General features: G+C 50.2%; 1 protein-coding gene and 1 long non-coding RNA gene across 2 annotated transcripts in view; one reads left to right on the top strand and one right to left on the bottom strand.

The window, feature by feature from the left end:
* The window catches only part of ZC3H3 (zinc finger CCCH-type containing 3), a 147,959-nt gene that overhangs the window by 56,710 nt on the left and 70,509 nt on the right, over positions 1-20,740 (top strand). The window lies entirely within an intron of this gene.
* LOC143783106 (uncharacterized) lies at positions 8,198-8,759 on the bottom strand. The gene is made up of 3 exons (XR_013217096.1): positions 8,696-8,759; positions 8,537-8,620; positions 8,198-8,335 (listed from the first exon to the last, which is right to left on the bottom strand). It is a non-coding gene; the product is annotated as an uncharacterized LOC143783106 (long non-coding RNA).

Genomic DNA, 20,740 nt, shown 5'->3' with positions numbered 1-20,740 from the left:
ACGGTCCTCACACTGTCACCTCCATCATCTACACCGCACGGTCCTCACACTGTCACCTCCATCATCTACACCGCACGGTCCTCACACTGTCACCTCCATCATCTACACCGCACGGTCCTCACACTGTCACCTCCATCATCTACACCAGAGGTCCCCAACCTTTTTTGCACCGGGGACCGGCTTTAAGCAAGACCAGTTTTCCATGGCCCGGTGGGGGTGGGGCAGGGGCGGGGCTTTGGTCATATGGGGGTGGGGTTATGGAGGGATGGAGCTTACTGCATACTTATATAATTATGACAAGACCACTATCCTGCACTGATACATTATGACGAACCCTCTGCTGTGTGATGGTTCACTAATAATATTGTAACTCAGAGGTAGCAGGGCTGGATTTGTTCTTTTTCTTTCGCTCCTTGACAGTTTCCTGATCATTCCATAACATTTCCTCCGGCACGGCGGTGCGGATGTAGCAGACCTGTGTTAGGCTACTTTCACATTAGCGTTTGAATCTGCAGCGTTTAATCCGCAAACGCAAGGACACGAAAAACGCATGAAAACGCGTGTAAACGCAGCGTTTTTAAAACGCTTACGGTTACCGCACGCGTCATTAAAACGCAGCGTTTACATGCTTTTGCTTGCGTTTTCTATGCGTTTGCGTTTTTTGTGCGCATGTCGCAAAATTTTACCAGAGAAAAATTCTAGATGCAAGAACCAGCCAATGGGACTACAGAGGGCGTGTATGATGTGAAATCTATATATAGACCCTAGGACAGCTGAAATCTTCAGATTTTGCTCCTGTGTCCTGTGAGAAGATGGATCTTCACATGGATAGCTATTACTTTAAACTGGATCTGAGCATCAAGATTTTTCTGGCATGTGCGTTTGCTTGGGAGCAACACCGAAACCGGGAAAGACAGAGAAGGACAAGGCGTAGGCGGTTTTGGCAACACCCCATTGTAGAACTGCGGGAGAGCCGTGGTACATATCACACCCTGTATGGCGAGCTCAATGAGAACCCAGAAAAATTCCCAGAATATACCAGGATGTCACAAGACTCTTTCCGGGATTTGCTTGATCGTGTCCAAGGAGCCATCCGGAGACAGGACACACAGCTCCGTAGAGCCATTCCACCAGCGGAACGTCTCCTGGTTACCTTAAGGTACGTAATAATTCTAAACAAAAGCTAACCAAAATTTTTTGCAGGTCTGATGTTTTTTTGCCTATTTTGTAAATTATTTATTCTTACTACAGATTTCTTGCAACTGGAGAGAGCTTGTCATCCCTTCATTTCCAGTACCGCCTTGGGATTTCCACGCTCTCCGGAATTGTTTTTGAAACCTGCCGGGCTTTATGGACCATTCTCCGTGAGGAATTTATACCCATACCCACGGAGGACATGTGGAAAGAAATTGCTGACAAATTTTGGACTGTTTGTGATTTTCCCAACTGTTTGGGTGCGGTGGATGGGAAGCACATCCGGATTACCAAACCAGCCAGAACGGGATCACAGTTCTTCAACTACAAAAAATATTTTTCAGTAGTTCTTATGGCAATAGCCGATGCGGACTGTCGCTTCATTGCTGTGGACATTGGTGCTTTTGGCCGTGGCAACGATTCACAGACTTTTAAAACCTCTGATATGGGCCGACGTGTTTATGGCAAAAATTTTAATTTCCCACAGCCACGACCACTCCCCTACACTCAAGGCCCACCGCTGCCATTTGTAATGGTTGGGGATGAGGCCTTTCAGATGAGTGAAAATCTCCTGAAGCCCTATTCAAGTCGGGACTTGAACCGCACAAAACAGATCTACAACTACAGACTAACCAGGGCACGCAGAACAGTAGAGTGTGCCTTTGGGATTATGGTGTCCAAATGGCGCATTCTAGCAACTGCAATAAATCTAAAAATGGAGACAGTGGATGAGGTAGTTAAAGCCTGTGTGGTTCTCCACAATTTCATTCTGGCTAAGGAGCGACCCACCATAGAACTTGATGAACCTGTTGCCAACCCTTTGCCTGATTACCGTCATCACCCGCTGCGGTCAACAGTTGAAGTAGGCCACATGCGGGACCAATTTGCAGCGTTTTTTGATTCTGACATTGGACGTGTGCCATGGCAGGACAATATGGTGTAAAATGTACTGCTGGTTTCGGGTCTGCAAATTTATGTTTCGAATGTTAATGTTTTTTCAAATAAAATAATTGTGATTTACTTTCTTCACCATGTCTCCTATCTATTTCCTTAACAAACCACTTTGGGTTTTTGGGCTTAGGTTGTTGACGTGAGTCCTGTCTTGGTTCACCATTAGCTTTTTGCCGCAGACTGTATAGACGATGTCCGTTATTGTCGCAGTATTTGTCCAGTACTTAACATCAGTATTTGTAAGCCTAAACCAGGAGCGGTAGTTAAATGCTTTTAGTGGTGCATATCTGTTTAATGTACTTTTCCTCACATAGTTCCACTCCAGGTTTAGGCTTACAAATAGTGCTGTAAAATACAGAGCGAATACTGACAGTGTGATGGCAGCCTACACCAGAGATCTATAGTCATCAAGTCAGGTGTCTGAACTAATGAATTCATGATGCTATTTGCTCTTGAATTCATTTTTCCTGACACTTGTCCGGGTGAGTATAGATATGCCATGTACATTGTTCCTTCACTTTGTGTGAAATATATGTATATGTACCAATAAGATAAAATGGAGGTAATACAATGCATTTCTAAAATCAGCAGGTCAGGGGTCATAAATAATGTTTCGGATAAGAAAGGACCTGTTGAGTATAGTTGTGCTGTGTATTACCACCATTTTGTCTTCTGTGTGCGACCAAAAGTCACGGAGTAAACAGAAAGAAGCTTCAGTGTTCTGCTAAGTAGGTACTGGAGGTTGGAGGTGGCCCCCAAAAAAGTGTTTGACGCATAATTTGTTATTGGCGCATGCTGTGTGGTGACGGTGGCGAAATACACAATTAACCAAACCTTATTGGGGCAAAAAACACAGGTTTATTAAACACACACAAACCAAAAAATTAACTGCGCCTGCTTGGGGTTGAGTGCCGATATTGTGGGGTGTTGAGTAGTGAGGTCTGGCTTATTACTGTAGCCGACATAGGGGTGGCAGGAGAAGGCGCTATGAAACTACTGGGGTCAGGATATTCAGGGATAGGGCTAGACACATGAGAGGGTTGAGACACACTGGAAGGGTGAGACAAACCAGACATTACAGACACATTGGGAGGTGAGGGGGGAGTGATAGCTATGGTTTTTTGTTTTTTTTTTGCCTTTACCCCTTCCTTGTTTTGCGCGGGCACGTTGTCGTGGTGGCAGGGAACGCCAGGGCAGGGTCCGGCAACGGCAGTCTGGTAGTGGTGGTGCCAGAGAACGCCAGGGCAGGGTCCGGCAACGGCAGTCTGGTAGTGGTGGTGCCAGAGAACGCCAGGGCAGGGTCCGGCAACGGCAGTCTGGTAGTGGTGGTGCCAGAGAACGCCAGGGCAGGGTCCGGCGGCGGCAGCATGCTGGTGGCAGTGGAGGAGGCCCAAGCAGGAGCAGCAGTTGTCATGGTGGTGGCGGTGGGCTGACCCACTGCACTGGGCATGGTGGTGGTGCTATAATACGGTCCGGAAGTGTTTGGAATGGAGGTGGCCGTGCAGTGGTATGCAGCAGATGTCGGCATTGATGTAAAGCGTGACAGTGTGGGCACTGTTGGAAATGTCCCCACTGTCTGCTGAAAATACCGACTCTGCTGCATAGCCTGCACGTAAGCAGCATTGCAGGCCTGCATAACAGTAATCTGGAGCTCAGGACTAAGGTGTTCCGACATGCCCTGTTCTATCTGATTAAAAAAATGATGTGCTGGCCTCTGGAGGTCGGCTTTCACTTGGGCAAGGGCTGTGGTTGTCATGCTCGCGCCCAGACTGGTTGGCGCGGGCGTGCGGGGGAGTGGCCCCACTGGACCACAGACCAAACCTCCCTGGAAGGGGCGTAACTAAGTAGCTTCCTAGGTGTTCGCTGGAGCCTCTGATGGTGAGGTCAGACTTGTGCAATAGGAAGCTACCAGGTACCACTCCAGGGTGGAGTCTGGTTGTGGCTGCTGATCCCACCGGGGAACGGAACATAGACAAGCAAGCGGGCACGGCTGGCACATAGGCAGGCAGACGGGTACAACAGGAACACTGTCAGGCAGGCGGGCACGGCTGGCTCTCTGGTAGGCGGAGCCAAGAGCAGGAGGCGGAGCCAAGTGCAAAACCGCAGGAGGTGGAGCCAATAGCTGGAGGCGGAGCCAAGTGCAGACAGGCAGGAGGCGGAGCCAAGAGCTGGAGGCGGAGCCAAGTGCAGGCAGGCTGGAGGCGGAGCCAAGTGCAGACAGGCAGGAGGCGGAGCCAAGAGCTGGTGGCAGAGCCAAGTGCAGAAGTAGAACCACAAGGAGCGGAGCCAGGTAGAACCGCAAGGAGCGGAGCCAGGTGGAACCGCAAGGAGCGGAGCCAGGTAGAAACGCAAGGAGCGGAGCCAGGTAGAAACGCAAGGAGCGGAGCCAGGTAGAAACGCAAGGAGCGGAGCCAGGTAGAAACGCAAGGAGCGGAGCCAGGTAGAAACGCAAGGAGCGGAGCCAGGTAGAAACGCAAGGAGCGGAGCCAGGTAGAAACGCAAGAAGCGGAGCCAGGTAGAACCGCAAGGAGCGGAGCCAGGTAGAACCGCAAGGAGCGGAGCCAGGTAGAACCGCAAGGAGCGGAGAGGTGCTGCGGGAGGGGTCTCTGCAGCAAAGCTGAGCAGAGCCACAAAGAATGTGGAGAGAAGCTGCAGCAAGGGATAACTGCAACAGCAGAAGATAAGCAGAGTACAAAGGAGCAGAAACGCAGAAGTGAGGAGCAGAGGTAAAGTCACAAAGGTTCAGAGCAGGCAGAGCTGCAAGAGTGCGGAGTGTAAGCAGACTGAGAATACAAGGAAAGACAACAGGGAAGGAAGCCAAAGACTAGGAGACCGAGGTAAGACTAAGTGCAGACAAGGCAATGGAACAAGACACAAGGACAAAGACACTGGCACCAGGATATACTGCCTCCTGGTGGGCGGACAACAAGACCAAGGAAATAACACAGAGAATCCTCCAGAGAGGGAGTAACTCAGAGCAAGGCCAGGCAAACTCAGAAGCAAGACACTAACTGAGCTAACACATTGCACAGGCCCAGACCACTGGGTGGAGCTGAACTAAATACTGGAGGTCTCCTGGCAATTGGTCAGGAACAGATTGGACAGATGCACCTGATTCCTATAAGAACCAGAGAGTTCAGGCGCCGCCCCTCTATACACAGAACTATGAAGCATGCAGAGAGCAGAAACACAGAACATGGAGCTGGCAAGAAACAGAAACCACATCATGACCTGGAGCAGTGGGTAAGATAGTGTGAGAAATGCGAGGCCATGCCGTGATGCCAGCAGAGTTGTTACAGTGGTTACCTCCTGGATACGTGTGCTCATATGACTAATGGCAGTATCCAGTTGGTCACCCATCGCCTTGAGTCCCTCATGGAAGACTGAGCTCAAGTGCAAAAACTCGGGCATGAGTGACCTGTCCGCGGCCCTCTGCCGCTGCCGGGAGGAGCCCATAAAAAATTGGCTAGAGGCAGAGGACTGGGGAAGGGGAACACCTAATGGACCAGCTTCCTGGTCTCCAGGTTGTGTGGCAGGCCCACTTGCTGCAGCGCTGGAGGATGGCTGGGACGGGTCCGTGGCTGACTGATGAAGGACCGCTCCAGAACCTGGGCCAACAGTGGAGCTCCAAGTGCTGCGGAAAAAAAAAAAAAAAAATTACAAAACATTTACAAAAAGATAACTGAACAGTTAGATACACATTCAGATAGGGAAAGGTCACACTACTATTTGTAGTGAATTTTACATCAGAATTTGCAAGCCAGGAGTTCAACAGTAGGAATAAAAGTTTCATAAAACAACATGCTATACTTCTGCATGCATCGACCAGTCCTTGGGGATTAAAAAAACTGATGTAAACTATGAAGAGACGATGGAGACAATACAGGTCCTTCTCAAAAAATTAGCATATAGTGTTAAATTTCATTATTTACCATAATGTAATGATTACAATTAAACTTTCATATATTATAGATTCATTATCCACCAACTGAAATTTGTCAGGTCTTTTATTGTTTTAATACTGATGATTTTGGCCTACAACTCCTGATAACCCAAAAAACCTGTCTCAATAAATTAGCATATCAAGAAAAGGTTCTCTAAATGACTTATTACCCTACTCGTCTGAATCAACTAATTAACTCTAAACACATGCAAAAGATACCTGAGGCTTTTAAAAACTCCCTGCCTGGTTCATTACTCAAAACCCCCATCATGGGTAAGACTAGCGACCTGACAGATGTCAAGAAGGCCATCATTGACACCCTCAAGCAAGAGGGTAAGACCCAGAAAGAAATTTCTCAACAAATAGGCTGTTCCCAGAGTGCTGTATCAAGGCACCTCAATGGTAAGTCTGTTGGAAGGAAACAATGTGGCAGAAAACGCTGTACAACGAGAAGAGGTGACCGGACCCTGAGGAAGATTGTGGAGAAGGACCGATTCCAGACCTTGGGGAACCTGAGGAAGCAGTGGACTGAGTCTGGTGTGGAAACATCCAGAGCCACCGTGCACAGGCGTGTGCAGGAAATGGGCTACAGGTGCCGCATTCCCCAGGTAAACAGCGGCAGAAGCGCCTGACCTGGGCTACAGAGAAGCAGCGCTGGACTGTTGCTAAGTGGTCCCAAGTACTTTTTTCTGATGAAAGCAAATTTTGCATGTCATTCGGAAATCAAGGTGCCAGAGTCTGGAGGAAGACTGGGGAGAAGGAAATGCCAAAATGCCTGAAGTCCAGTGTCAAGTACCCACAGTCAGTGATGGTGTGGGGTGCCATGTCAGCTGCTGGTGTTGGTCCACTGTGTTTCATCAAGGGCAGGGTCAATGCAGCTAGCTATCAGGAGATTTTGGAGCACTTCATGCTTCCATCGGCTGAAATGCTTTATGGAGATGAAGATTTCACTTTTCAGCACGACCTGGCACCTGCTCACAGTGCCAAAACCACTGGTAAATGGTTTACTGACCATGGTATTACTGTGCTCAATTGGCCTGCCAACTCTCCTGACCTGAACCCCATAGAGAATCTGTGGGATATTGTGAAGAGAAAGTTGAGAGACGCAAGACCCAACACTCTGGATGAGCTTAAGGCCGCTATTGAAGCATCCTGGGCCTCCATAACATCTCAGCAGTGTCACAGGCTGATTGCCTCCATGCCACGCCGCATTGAAGCAGTCATTTCTGCCAAAGGATTCCCGACCAAGTATTGAGTGCATAACTGAACATTATTATTTGATGGTTTTTTTGTTTGTTATTAAAAAACACTTTTATTTGATTGGACAGGTGAAATATGCTAATTTATTGAGACAGGTTTTTTGGGTTATCAGGAGTTGTATGCCAAAATCATCAGTATTAAAACAATAAAAGACCTGACAAATTTCAGTTGGTGGATAATGAATCTATAATATATGAAAGTTTAATTGTAATCATTACATTATGGTAAATAATGAAATTTAACACTATATGCTAATTTTTTGAGAAGGACCTGTACAAGCCATATCTCTATACAAGGTATTGGTATGCCAAAACCTGGAGAGGAACTATGTGAGGGAAAGTATTCAAAGAACACGTACCCCACTGCTGCATCTATCAATCAATCAAGGTTTCGGATTACAAATACTGATGGGAAATAATGACCAACAACAAATTGCATTATACACCATTTTTTTTTCTTTTTTAACCAATATACTTACGTTCTTCGTGCAAGGACTGGTCTCAAAAACGCAAGGATGCGGTGGTACTTGTATTTGCGTATCCTTGCTGCAGAACCACTTGGAAGCCGGCTCTCTTGGCGCAGGTCCTTGTTGAAGCGGTCCTTCATCGATCTCCAACGTGTTTTCACTTTTGACACTGTTGACAAAACAAAACATAATAGTTAGGACAATGGTCTTTTGACCATGGTCACACAACTGTATGTGCTGTGAAAAAGTAATGACTTTCTCACATCATACACAGTTGTGTGAGCATGGCCAAGGTATTGACTACATCACACTGCATTGCGATACTTACCAAATGCAGAACGGACCCGAGCCGGGGCATTGGCCCAGCCATCCCACAACGCTGCGGCCACCTCATTCCAAAGCCGCCGGATCGTCACATTGTTGGCGTGCAGTGGATCCCGGGTGTCCCACAATGCGACTCGCTCGTGAACCAGGGAGATGAGATGTTCATTCTCAATTAGGTCCTCATCCTCCTCTGGAACCTAACAACAAAAAGGACATTAATATTGGAGGCGTTCACATACGGAAGACAGAAAACAGAATCCGAGGAATGGCATGAATATTGAAGTAAAAAAAAACACTGGTGCTGAAGCAAAAGGGAAAGAAAGAGAGAAGTAGAAAGAAATGAAGATTCAAGAATTATAAAGTGAGGATACAATACACATTCAGCCAGCTATACTTACACGATGCCGCCGTGTTGCCCGGCCGTGACTACGCTGCTCCTGCCCAGTCTCCTGCCCAGTCTCTTCCGCTGTAGAAGAAGTGGTCTGAAAAAGGGAAAATATACATTGTCATATGTGTAGATGTGACAGTGAATACAATCTGAGGAGGTGAATACTCACTTCGCTGACATGTTCCCCTTGTGCAGGCCCAGGCGTTTCCTCATCAGAAGAAGAAGACATTCTGATGTGTGCAGAAAGAAAGGAATGACAGAAATTAGGGCACATAGACACAGATTATAGAAAAGAAATGCTTTGGATAGGATATACTCACATAGTTCTGAGGCTTGTTTGCTGATCCAAGGGGCTGTGGAGCGTCTCGTCTGCAAGGCAGTCTGCTGACTAGTGACCTGCAAATGTCCACTTCCTCCCTTTATCACCTTCTATGTGGGGGGTGGCTTATCAGTGTCTAGACATGTTTTTCTCAATTGAGACGCATGCGTCGGCAAACGCAAGCAAACGCATGTACTGAAAAACGCATGCGTTTACATAGACTACAATGCGTTTTTTGGGCGCAAACCTTGCGCAATCAGCCGCATACGTTTCCAGGCGGCAAATTGACGCCTCTAAAAATTACTACATGTTGCATTTCCGCGCCAAGACGCAGACGGCTAGACGACGCATGCGTCGTCAAACGCGGCAAAACGCGAACATAGAAAAACGCATGCGTCGATAATGTTAAAGATAGGAATACACAACGCATGCAGATATTTGCGGAAGAAACGCTGCGGACACAACCGCAAATGTGAAAGCGGCCTTAGTCATTGATCATGTGCTCTCAAGAGAAGTTATCGGTCCACACTGCACTGATAAAAGTACCACAAAGCTTTAGTATGAGGCCAGATGTAGCAGAGAGGAATGTGTCACTTGTAGATTTAATGATTAATGAATGTACTCTGCTGTGACACCATCAGCTCTGCTACATCTGTGTTCAGTGTTTCATAAACCCGACAAATGAATCACTCTGTGTATGAAATCTACAAGTGACACATTCCTCTCTGCTACATCTGGCCTCATGCTAAAGCTTTGTGGTACTTTTATCAGTGCAGTGTGGACCGATAACTTCTCTTGAGAGCACATGAGTAACAAACAGTAAATAACAAAACTCAGCTCTGCTACATCAGTAAAAAAACAATTGATTAATGATTAATCAATTGGTTTTTTACTGATGTAGCAGAGCTGAGTTTGTTATTTATTAAGTTTCATGGCCACTTCATGAAATCATATCAACAAAAAAATATTCAGCACTGCTACATCTATACCCCAGCTCCCCACACATGGACCCTGCACAGCCGCCGGTAATACCTTCATTCAGAGGGGCCCAGCCCGCTGTTCCCGCACAGGCCGGATATGACTCACCCATGGTGACTCCGGAAATACATGGTGACGTCACGGAATGGGAGGAGCTGCGGCTGTGGAAGCCGACCACCCTGCTCGTACAGCGGGAGATGGGAGGAGGGAGTGGCGGATGAGGGGGAGGAGACTTCCGCCCGAACTCCACGGCCGCCCACCAAAGGGGGAATGACGAACGCTGCAGCGCTGGAGTGTGACGAACGCTGCGGCGCTGGAGTGTGACAAGCCGCACAACCGGCGTGTTTAGCCGCTGTCAGCGGCGCCGCGGACCGGCTGCAAAACCCCAACGGCCCGGTCCTAGTCCGCGGACCGGCGGTTGGGGACCTCTGATCTACACCCCATGTGTTGTGAATTCCATTCTTGGGCTCCATCCTGTGGTTGCGAATGGTATTTTTGGGAGTTCTGCTCTTGGGCTCCCTCTGGTGGTTTCAAGTGGAACTTAGCAGCTGCTTTCACTAATCGGTTCCCTGGCCTTGTTATTTAACTGGGCTTTTGGCTGTAGCTGATGCCGGCTGTCAATGTTTCTTTCTGTGGATTCAGTCCTTTCCTGGAAGTTCTCTGTTGGCCAGTCCATTTCAGCTTAAGATAAGTTCTGCTAGTTTTTGGGTGTTTCCCTGCTTATGACCTTCTATTCAGTTTAAGTTATGTCTCTTTTGTCCAGCTTGTCATTATGAAATATTCCGGCTAGTTGGAAGCTCTGGGGTAGCAGATTTGCCCGCTCCACACCGTGAGTCGGTGTGGAGGTTATTTTTGTAAACTCTGCGTGGACATTTAGTTTTTTATACTGACCGCACAGTAGCCTTTTCTATCTGTCTATTTAGATAGTTGTGGCCTCCTTTGCTAAAATCTAGTTTCATTTCTGAGTTTGTCATTTCCCTCTTCACTCACCGTTAATATTTGTGGGGGGCTATCTTCCTTTGGGGGTTTCTCTGAGGCGAGATAGTTTTCCGTTTCCATCTTCAGGGGTAGCTAGTTCTTAGGCTGTGCAGAGGCGTCTAGGCAGAGATAGGAACGCTCCACGGCTATTTCTAGTGTTGGTGTTAGGAGTAGGGATTGCGGTCAGTAAAGCTACCACCTCCTCAGAGCTAGTTCATTATTTGTTTTACCCACCAGGTCATTTCAGTGCTGCTTCGTTATCACTAGGTCATAACAGTGATTACTGTCGGTGGAGCTGCCACCTCCTCTGAGCTTGTTCATGATTGGTGTTACCCATCAGGTCATCTCAGTACTGCTCCATACCCACCAGGTCATAACACCCACGGTCCTCACACTGTCACCTCCATCATCTACACCGCACGGTCCTCACACTGTCACCTCCATCATCTACACCCCACGGTCCTCACACTGTCACCTCCATCATTTACACCGCACGGTCCTCACACTGTCACCTCCATCATCTACACTGCACGGTCCTCACACTGTCACCTCCATCATCTACACCGCACGGTCCTTACATTGTCACCTCCATCATCTACACCCCACGGTCCTCACACTGTCACCTCCATCATCTACACCGCACGGTCCTCACACTGTCACCTCCATCATCTACACCACACGGTCCTCACACTGTCACCTCCATCATCTACACCGCACGGTCCTCACACTGTCACCTCCATCATCTACACCGCACGGTCCTCACACTGTCACCTCCATCATCTACACCCCACGGTCCTCACACTGTCTTACCTCCATCATCTACACCGCACGGTCCTCACACGGTCACCTCCATCATCTACACCCCACGGTCGTCACACTGTCACCTCCATCATCTACACCGCACGGTCCTCACACTGTCACCTCCATCATCTACACCCCACGGTCCTCACACTGTCACCTCCATCATCTACACCGCACGTCCTCACACTGTCACCTCCATCATCTACACCGCACGGTCCTCACACTGTCACCTCCATCATCTACACCCCACGGTCCTCACACTGTCACCTCCATCATCTACACCGCACGGTCCTCACACTGTCACCTCCATCATCTACACCGCACGCTCCTCACACTGTCACCTCCATCATTTACACCGCACGGTCCTTACATTGTCACCTCCATCATCTACACCCCACGGTCCTCACACTGTCACCTCCATCATCTACACCCCACGGTCCTCACACTGTCACCTCCATCATCTACACCCCACGGTCCTCACACTGTCACCTCCATCATCTAGACCGCACGGTCCTCACACTGTCACCTCCATCATCTAGACCGCACGGTCCTCACACTGTCACCTCCATCATCTACACCGCACGGTCCTCACACTGTCACCTCCATCATCTACACCGCACGGTCCTCACACTGTCACCTCCATCATCTACACCGCACGGTCCTCACATTGTGACCTCCTCCATCTACACCCCGTGGTCCTCACACTGTCACCTCCGCCGTCACGTGCGCTCTATGACTGGTCACTTGTATGGAGGTCTATTCTGTTCATGGTCTCGGCCTTTGCTGATTCCTCCTGTGGTTTTCTCCGGCCTGTCGGCAGCCGCCTGGCTCTGGCTTCTGCCCTTTATTTTACTTTCCACCATTGCCCCCAAGTCACTCTGTGTCCTTTTTACACTTGGGGGGGGGGGGGGGGGTGTTCTGTCCCTCATGTGTGACCCCCGGTGTCCGGCAGGGCCTGCAGCGTTCAGGACAGGAGCCACGGGCGTCGGAGCCAGCGATGGTGGATGTGTTTTTCTAACACATTAGCAGCTGGGCATTTTGACACATCTTCTGCGACCCCCTCCAGAATGTGACTCCCGAGGACAGAGATGTTTGGTCCTTTTATCCTGCGGACATTTATCAGCTCCCGCAGACGCCCCAGATCTGTCCATAATACTCCGATTACTCACAGTTCCCTTAAAGGGGAACTCCACCTGTTACTAACGGACCCCCGACTGCCCCCCACAGTCCTGTCACTCTGTAGCAGTATTTCTGGCCATCTTTTGAGGTATCACGGTTTTTTATTCACATACAGAGGCCGGCTGCTTACTACTCACAGGTGCAGGACTGCTACAGTGTGTCCAGCACGTCCTTATACTGATGCACTGTAACAAGACATAGTAATGTTTGGGACCCCCACAGATTAGTGTTGTCAGGAATCCCACCGTGCTGCCACCAATATGTCACGGAACCCAACAATATGACACGGTTCACGGGGAGGATACCTTTATCATCCCCATCACTCACACACCAATTTGTCACGAACCGGGGTTGTTTGGTTGCCCCTGGTTCCTTCTGAAGGAGATTTATCTATATCCAACTTTCCAGTTCCAGTTTGGAACTTGCAGCTCTCTGGCGCCCCACTTATCCTCAGGTCAGTCAGGGTACTGCACCTAGGGTAATTAGTCGCCAGAAAGACTGCCTGCTATGTATTGGCTATTGGGCACGCTGCAGCAAGGGCGATATAACTACTACCACACAGGCGGGAACAATAATTATCAACGCCGCCCGTTGCTGCAAAGACGCCCAATTGCACAGGACAAGGTATGCTGCCACCAGCTCCGATTCTCTTATTTGTTAACGGGTCCGGAGCCAAATCAGTAGCGTAATTCACCTCAGAGGATGTGACCTTTCGTTATAGAGCATGGAGAGACAAGCTAGTAATTTTATATTTTATTCCAAAAAAAGTAGGCAGTGTTTACAAAGTATAAAAAGATATTATAAAGAAGACTATTCATGTGTACAATACAATTACAAATAAAGTGGGATTAAAATTGAAAAGAACACTTACGTTATATCATTGCATCATCATGGCTGGCCGTGTACTGGGGGCGAGCATGTATCCAGATGCATAGCACCCCTCTGTATAGCAGCTAGACCCCGGACAGAAGACACTAAAGACTCGTGCTTGACACAGTTATTCCCTAGCCTAAAACTTAAGCCCTCCCGCTGTGGTGACCTCACTGAGAGGCTGAAACCTCCCCTTTACTTAGAATTATGAAAACTATCTTTTCCGCATATCTCGTTATAGGAATCTCATATAAGAAAGACACGATGATCAGAATGTGCCCCACATCATGGGGATTCTTTTAAGTGTAAGCACGAAGTAATTACTTGATCCACTTACGAAGAAATGCACTCTTTGCACTTGTTGCGTTTAGCTGCTAGCGGTTTCAGTGAGTGATAGATCTATCGATGGGCATCTGGAATATATAATTGTTATATCTCTAGCCCGGATCGGTGCCCCTATATATCACTTTAATAGAACAATAGAAGCTCCTGCAGTTTGGAAGGGGCTATACCAGTTTTGGCTGGTATTATGCCTGAGGAGTAGTTTTAGGGAGACTGGTCTGCCTGCAGCATAGAACCATAAAAATTCTTGTGGGAGGAGGGAAGAAAGAGTGGCTTAGAATTCACACACACACAGGCAGAGTAGGAAGAGGCGGGGTCGGACAGGCCCTAAAGCGTGTGTCCGAAAAGCCATGAAATTGTTAGGTAGATGCTCAAACCTGGCATATTCACATTATCGTGACAAGTGTGTAAGGCCCCTTTCACACATCAGTTTTTTGCCGTCAGTCACAATCCGACGGAACCGTCGCAGATTGTGAAAAACTAATACGACGGATCTGTTTTTTGCCGGATCCGACTAGCGGATCTGGCTAATTGGATCCTAAAAAAATCGGAGCATGCTCAGTTAAAAAAAACGGAATCCGTCACCATTGGCTTCCATTTGAGCAAACCATGGACGTCGCTGTCCGTTTCTTCAACCTACACAAAAAACTTTACTTTGTCCGTTGTCTCCGGCTGCCGGACAGACAATTTTTGACGGATCCGGCAAACGATGGATGAAACGTGAGGCCATCCGTCGCTAATACAAGTCTATGAGGAAAAAAACGGATCCGTCAGCATCATTCGCCGGATCCTTTTTTTCCCAAAATTCTACGGATTGTGACTGATGGCAAAAAACTGATGTGTGAAAGCAGCCTAAGCCCCCACCTGCTTCATAAAGAGGTGGCGAAAAAAAGATCAAATTTAGTATTTTTTGCACAAAATTTTGCATCTTTTGCAGAGAATTTTGCACTGACGCATTGTAACTGTCCTGCAGCTGTGAAGCAGGAGCGCAATATTTCTATTCACTGACAGGAAAATGAGTCCGTTCCTTTCTGCATGTGTGGGCTGTAGTTAGAGATGTGGCCGGTGGTGGATGATGAGGATGTAGTGTTCCTGCGGAGGTCACCCTGTCCTCTGGTTACAGACGGCCATACTGAACATAGCATCTCTCTAGCACCGGGACAGCTGCGGCCGCCGCTCGGCCCCCTCCTCACTCCGCGGCTCGGCCCCCTCCTCACTCCGCCACTTCTCTCCTCGCTCCGTGCCCCGGCCCCCTCTTCACTCCGCACCTCGGCTAATAGTGACAGCAGTAATATTGGGGGTGTGAAATGCTTATCGGAGGGGTCACCCCGATGCTAATAGTGACAGCAGTAATATTGGGGGTGTGAAATGCTTATCGGAGGGGTCACCCCCACCACAGAAGTATGTCTGCCCCCTCCCAGGGCTGTTCTCATCCATTGTGGTCTTATGGGGGGGGCTTCTGCCTCATGCACTGCATCCTATACAGATTTCCTGCAGCCCCTCGTCCTTCCTAATCACAAAAGGTGCCGGAGTCTCGGGGAGCTTTGGAAACAAGTTCACACTTTACAGGAGGAACTTGTGGAACAGTAACAAACTTTGCAATTTAAAGGGATCCTTGTACTTTCTAGACTTCTGCTCCTCGGCGTCAGATCATTGAATGGGAATCAATAGTTCCCAAGATTCTCTCCCCCCACACAACCTTACATCCATCCGGACCCCAAACCAGACCCCTCCACTAAGATACGGACCCCAAACCAGTCCAGCCATATCTATAGTCCTCGGTCTAGACTCCCTCTTTTTACAGACCCCAGACCAGCCACCCCGTCTTACTCTAGACCCCATCTACCCACACTAGACCCCCATGTATACAGACACCAGACCAGCCACCCTGTCTTACTCCAGACCCCCATCTACACACACCAGACCCCCATGTATACAGACCCCAGACCAGCCACCCGTCTTACTCCAGACCCCCATCTACACACCAGACCCCCATGTATACAGACCCCAGACCAGCCACCCCGTCTCACTCCAGACCACCATCTACACACCAGGCCCCCATATATACAGACCCCAGACCAGCCACCCTGTCCTACTCCAGACCCCTATCTACACACACCAGACCCCCATATATACAGACCTCAGAACAGCCACCCCGTCTGTCTCCAGACCCCCATCTACACACACAGACCCCATGTATACAGACCCCAGACCAGCCACCCTGTCTTACACCAGACCCCCATCTAGACACACCAGACCCCCATGTATACAGATCCCAGACCAGCCACCCCGTCTTATTCCAGACCCCCATCTACACACCAGACCCCCATGTATACAGACCCCAGACCAGCCACCCGTTTTACTCCAGACCCCCATCTACACACACCAGACCCCCATGTATACAGACCCCAGACCAGCCACCCCGTCTTACACCACACCCCCATCTACACACACCAGACCCCCATGTATACAGACCCCAGACCAGCCACCCGTCTTACTCCAGACCCCATCTACACACCAGACCCCCATGTATACAGACCCCAGACCAGCCACCCCGTCTTACTCCAGAGCCCCATCTACACACACCTGACCCCCATGTATACAGACCCCAGACCAGCCACCCGTCTTACTCCAGACCCCCATCTACACACCAGGCCCCCATATATAGAGACCCCATGTATACAGACCCCAGACCAGCCACCCCGTCTCACTCCAGACCCCCATCTACACACCAGGCCCCCATATATACAGACCCCAGACCAGCCACCCTGTCTTACTCCAGACCCCCCATCTACACACCAGACCCCCATGTATACAGACCCCAGACTAGCCACCCGTCTTACTCCAGACCCCCATCTACACACTAGGCCCCCATATATAGAGACCCCATGTATACAGACCCCAGACTAGCCACCCGTCTTACTCCAGACCCCCATCTACACACACCAGACCCTCATATATACAGACCTCAGAACAGCCACCCCGTCTGTCTCCAGACCCCCATCTACACACCAGACCCCCATGTATACAGACCCTAGACCAGCCACCCTGTCTTACTCCAGAGCCCCATCTACACACACCAGACCCCCTTGTATACAGACCCCAGACCAGCCCGGGTTCAGCAGTCAGATGCTGCTTACATCCTCTGTGCTGCTGTTAGATGACACTGTACTGGATCCCCCTCCATGAGGTAGTGGCCTCTGCGAGACACGAGGTGCGTTCTGCCTCAGGAGGGACTGATAGGGCAGCACGGTGGCTCAGTGGTTAGCACAGCAGCCTTGCAGCGCTGGAGTCCTGGGTTCTAATCCCACCAAGGACAACATCTGCAAAGAGTTTGTATGTTCTCTCCGTGTTTGCGTGTTTCCTCCGGGTTCTCCGGTTTCCTCCCACATTCCAAAGACATACTGATAGGGAATTTAGATTGTGAGCCCCAACGGGGACAGTGACGATAATGTGTGCAACCTGTAAAGCGCTGCGGAATATGTTAGCGCTATATAAAAATAAAGATTATTATTATTATTATTTCGGGTACTTTTTGGTTTTGTCCCCACATCCTTTCTCTTAAGGCCTGAGCAGTCTGCCTCCCGCCGCTGGCTCTCTCGCCCGCTCCCCCTCGCCCGCTGTCTCGCCCGCTCCCTCCACCCACCAACCCATTGCAGGAAATAGACGGACAAGGATTTTCTACCAATTTAACGGCATTTTCCCCGTAATATTTTCCTTACAAATAGATTTATCAGCGCCTCGGGAGCCGTTCTCCCAAATTTATGAAGATAATTTTTGCCCGCGGACGAGGTTGAATTTACACCGGCGATTTCCATATTAATGTGCGGGGTAAGTGGATGTAATCTGCAGCTCGGCTATCTGGTGAGCGCGGCCCTTCCTGAAGCAATTTCCCCCTCCGTAAATCACCGCCGTCGCCCGTCACCATCAACCTAAATTAGCTTAAATTAATTTACTTAATAAGAGTTCAGATCATTGTGAACAAGCCACAGATTTATGGCTGCCACTTCCGCTGCCCCCGCCTGCCCGCTCCCAGCCCGCAGAGTAATGGCAGCTACGTGCCGCCGATCACTGGAGCCGGAAGGCTGTGTCCTCTTCTGTCAGCGTTCCCAGGATCCCCCATCTTTGCCTTCCTGCTCCATGAATAGAATCCCAGAGCAGCAGTGAGGACTGACGCCAGCAGCGGAGGGGGAGCCGAGTAATGGTGGCTACGTGCTGCCGATCACTGGAGCCGGAAGGCTGTCTCCTCTTCTCATGGCTGTCAGCGTTCCCAGGATCCCCCATCATTGCTTTCGTACTCCATGAATAGAATCCCAGAGCAGCAGTGAGGACTGACACCAGCAGCGGAGCAGGAGCAGAGTAATGGTGGCTACGTGCTGCCGATCACTGGAGCCGGAAGGCTGTCTCCTCTTCTCATGGCTGTCAGCGTTCCCAGGATCCTCCATCATTGCCTTCCTGCTCCATGAATAGAATCCCAGAGCAGCAGTGAGGACTGACGCCAGCAGCGGAGCAGGAGCAGAGTAATGGCAGCTACGTGCCGCCGAATCACTGGAGCAGGAAGGTTGTCTTCTCTTCTCATGGCTGTCAGCGTTCCCAGGATCCTCCATCATTGCTTTCGTACTCCATGAATAGAATCCCAGAGCAGCAGTGAGGACTGACGCCAGCAGCGGAGCGGGAGCCGAGTAATGGCAGCTACGTGCCGCCGATCACTGGAGCAGGAAGGCTGTCTTCTCTTCTCATGGCTGTCAGCGTTAGCAGGATCCTCCATCATTGCTTTCGTACTCCATGAATAGAATCCCAGAGCAGCAGTGAGGACTGACGCCAGCAGCGGAGCAGGAGCAGAGTAATGGCAGCTACGTGCTGCCGATCACTGGAGCCGGAAGGCTTTCTCCTCTTCTCATGGCTGTCAGCGTTCCCAGGATCCTCCATCATTGCCTTCCTGCTCCATGAATAGAATCCCAGAGCAGCAGTGAGGACTGACGCCAGCAGCGGAGCAGGAGCAGAGTAATGGTGGCTACGTGCTGCCGATCACTGGAGCCTGAAGGCTGTCTCCTCTTCTCATGGCTGTCAGCGTTCCCAGGATCCTCCATCATTGCCTTCCTGCTCCATGAATAGAATCCCAGAGCAGCAGTGAGGACTGACGCCAGCAGCGGAGCAGGAGCAGAGTAATGGCGGCTACGTGCCACCGATCACTGGAGCCGGAAGGCTGTCTCCTCTTCTCATGGCTGTCAGCTTTCCCAGGATCCTCCATCATTGCCTTCCTGCTCCATGAATAGAATCCCAGAGCAGCAGTGAGGACTGACGCCAGCAGCGGAGCAGGAGCCGAGTAATGGTGGCTACGAGCTGCCGATCACTGGAGCCGGAAGGCTGTCTCCTCTTCTCATGGCTGTCAGCGTTCCCAGGATCCTCCATCATTGCCTTCCTGCTCCATGAATAGAATCCCAGAGCAGCAGTGAGGACTGACGCCAGCAGCGGAGCAGGAGCCGAGTAATGGTGGCTACGAGCTGCCGATCACTGGAGCAGGATGGCTGTCTCCTCTTCTCATGGCTGTCAGCGTTCCCAGGATCCTCCATCATTGCTTTCCTGCTTCATGAATAGAATCCCAGAGCAGCAGTGAGGACTGACGCCAGCAGCGGAGCAGGAGCAGAGTAATGGCGGCTACGTGCCACCGATCACTGGAGCCGGAAGGCTGTCTCCTCTTCTCATGGCTGTCAGCGTTCCCAGGATCCTCCATCATTGCCTTCCTGCTCCATGAATAGAATCCCAGAGCAGCAGTGAGGACTGACGCCAGCAGCGGAGCAGGAGCAGAGTAATGGTGGCTACGAGCTGCCGATCACTGGAGCCGGAAGGCTGTCTCCTCTTCTCATGGCTGTCAGCGTTCCCAGGATCCTCCATCATTGCCTTCCTGCTCCATGAATAGAATCCCAGAGCAGCAGTGAGGACTGACGCCAGCAGCGGAGCAGGAGCAGAGTAATGGCGGTTGTTACAGATATCTGTGGCCGTGATGTGTAACTCTTTACATCATCCAGTATTCTCCAGCTCATCTGTGACTGCAGCTTTAGTATAGGACATAAATAACTGGCACAACTGTGACTGCAGCTGTAGATGTGACTACAGTATAAGAAGCTGAAATTACACTTATGCTGCTCAATTGTTTCTTGTACTCTAGTCACATCCGAAGCTGCGTTCTTCGTTTTGCTAGATGTCTTATGACGCTGACCGGCTTGCTGTTCTGCAGTGGTGGTGGAGGTGGGCATACATAGGGCCGGTGAAGGTAAGAGGGGTGCACACTGAGCGTCCCGGGCACGGCTGCCGCATTTTTCCCACAGCTCCGCTCCTCCCTGTCAGCATCTCCAAGAAAAACTGCAGAAATCACAGGACATGCGAGGGCGTCCTGTGGCGAGGTCACGCGAGCGTCCTGTGGCGAGGTCACGTGGGCGTCCTACGTTGAGGTCACGCGGGCGTCCTGCGTCGAGGTCACGGGGGCGTCCTACATTGAGGTCACGCGGGCGTCCTGCGGTGAGGGCATGGCGACTCCTCCTAGACGCGGTGATCTGATGGGGGTTGTCCCTCCGCTCCAGCGATGGCGTTAGTCATGCACATAGATGAGATGGTAACGAAGGTGCCAGGCATGAGGCCAGTGAGGACCCCGGCCCTCAGCCACCATTTTGCACCTCTGACAACTCTTCCTGTCATTACCGAACCACAGAAGACTTAGGGGCCCAAAAATAAAACCCCAAAATCGCT

Source organism: Ranitomeya variabilis, chromosome 6 (assembly GCF_051348905.1).
Source record: "Ranitomeya variabilis isolate aRanVar5 chromosome 6, aRanVar5.hap1, whole genome shotgun sequence".
Lineage (NCBI taxonomy): Eukaryota > Metazoa > Chordata > Amphibia > Anura > Dendrobatidae > Ranitomeya > Ranitomeya variabilis.
This window is presented reverse-complemented; position numbering and strand designations above follow the sequence as displayed.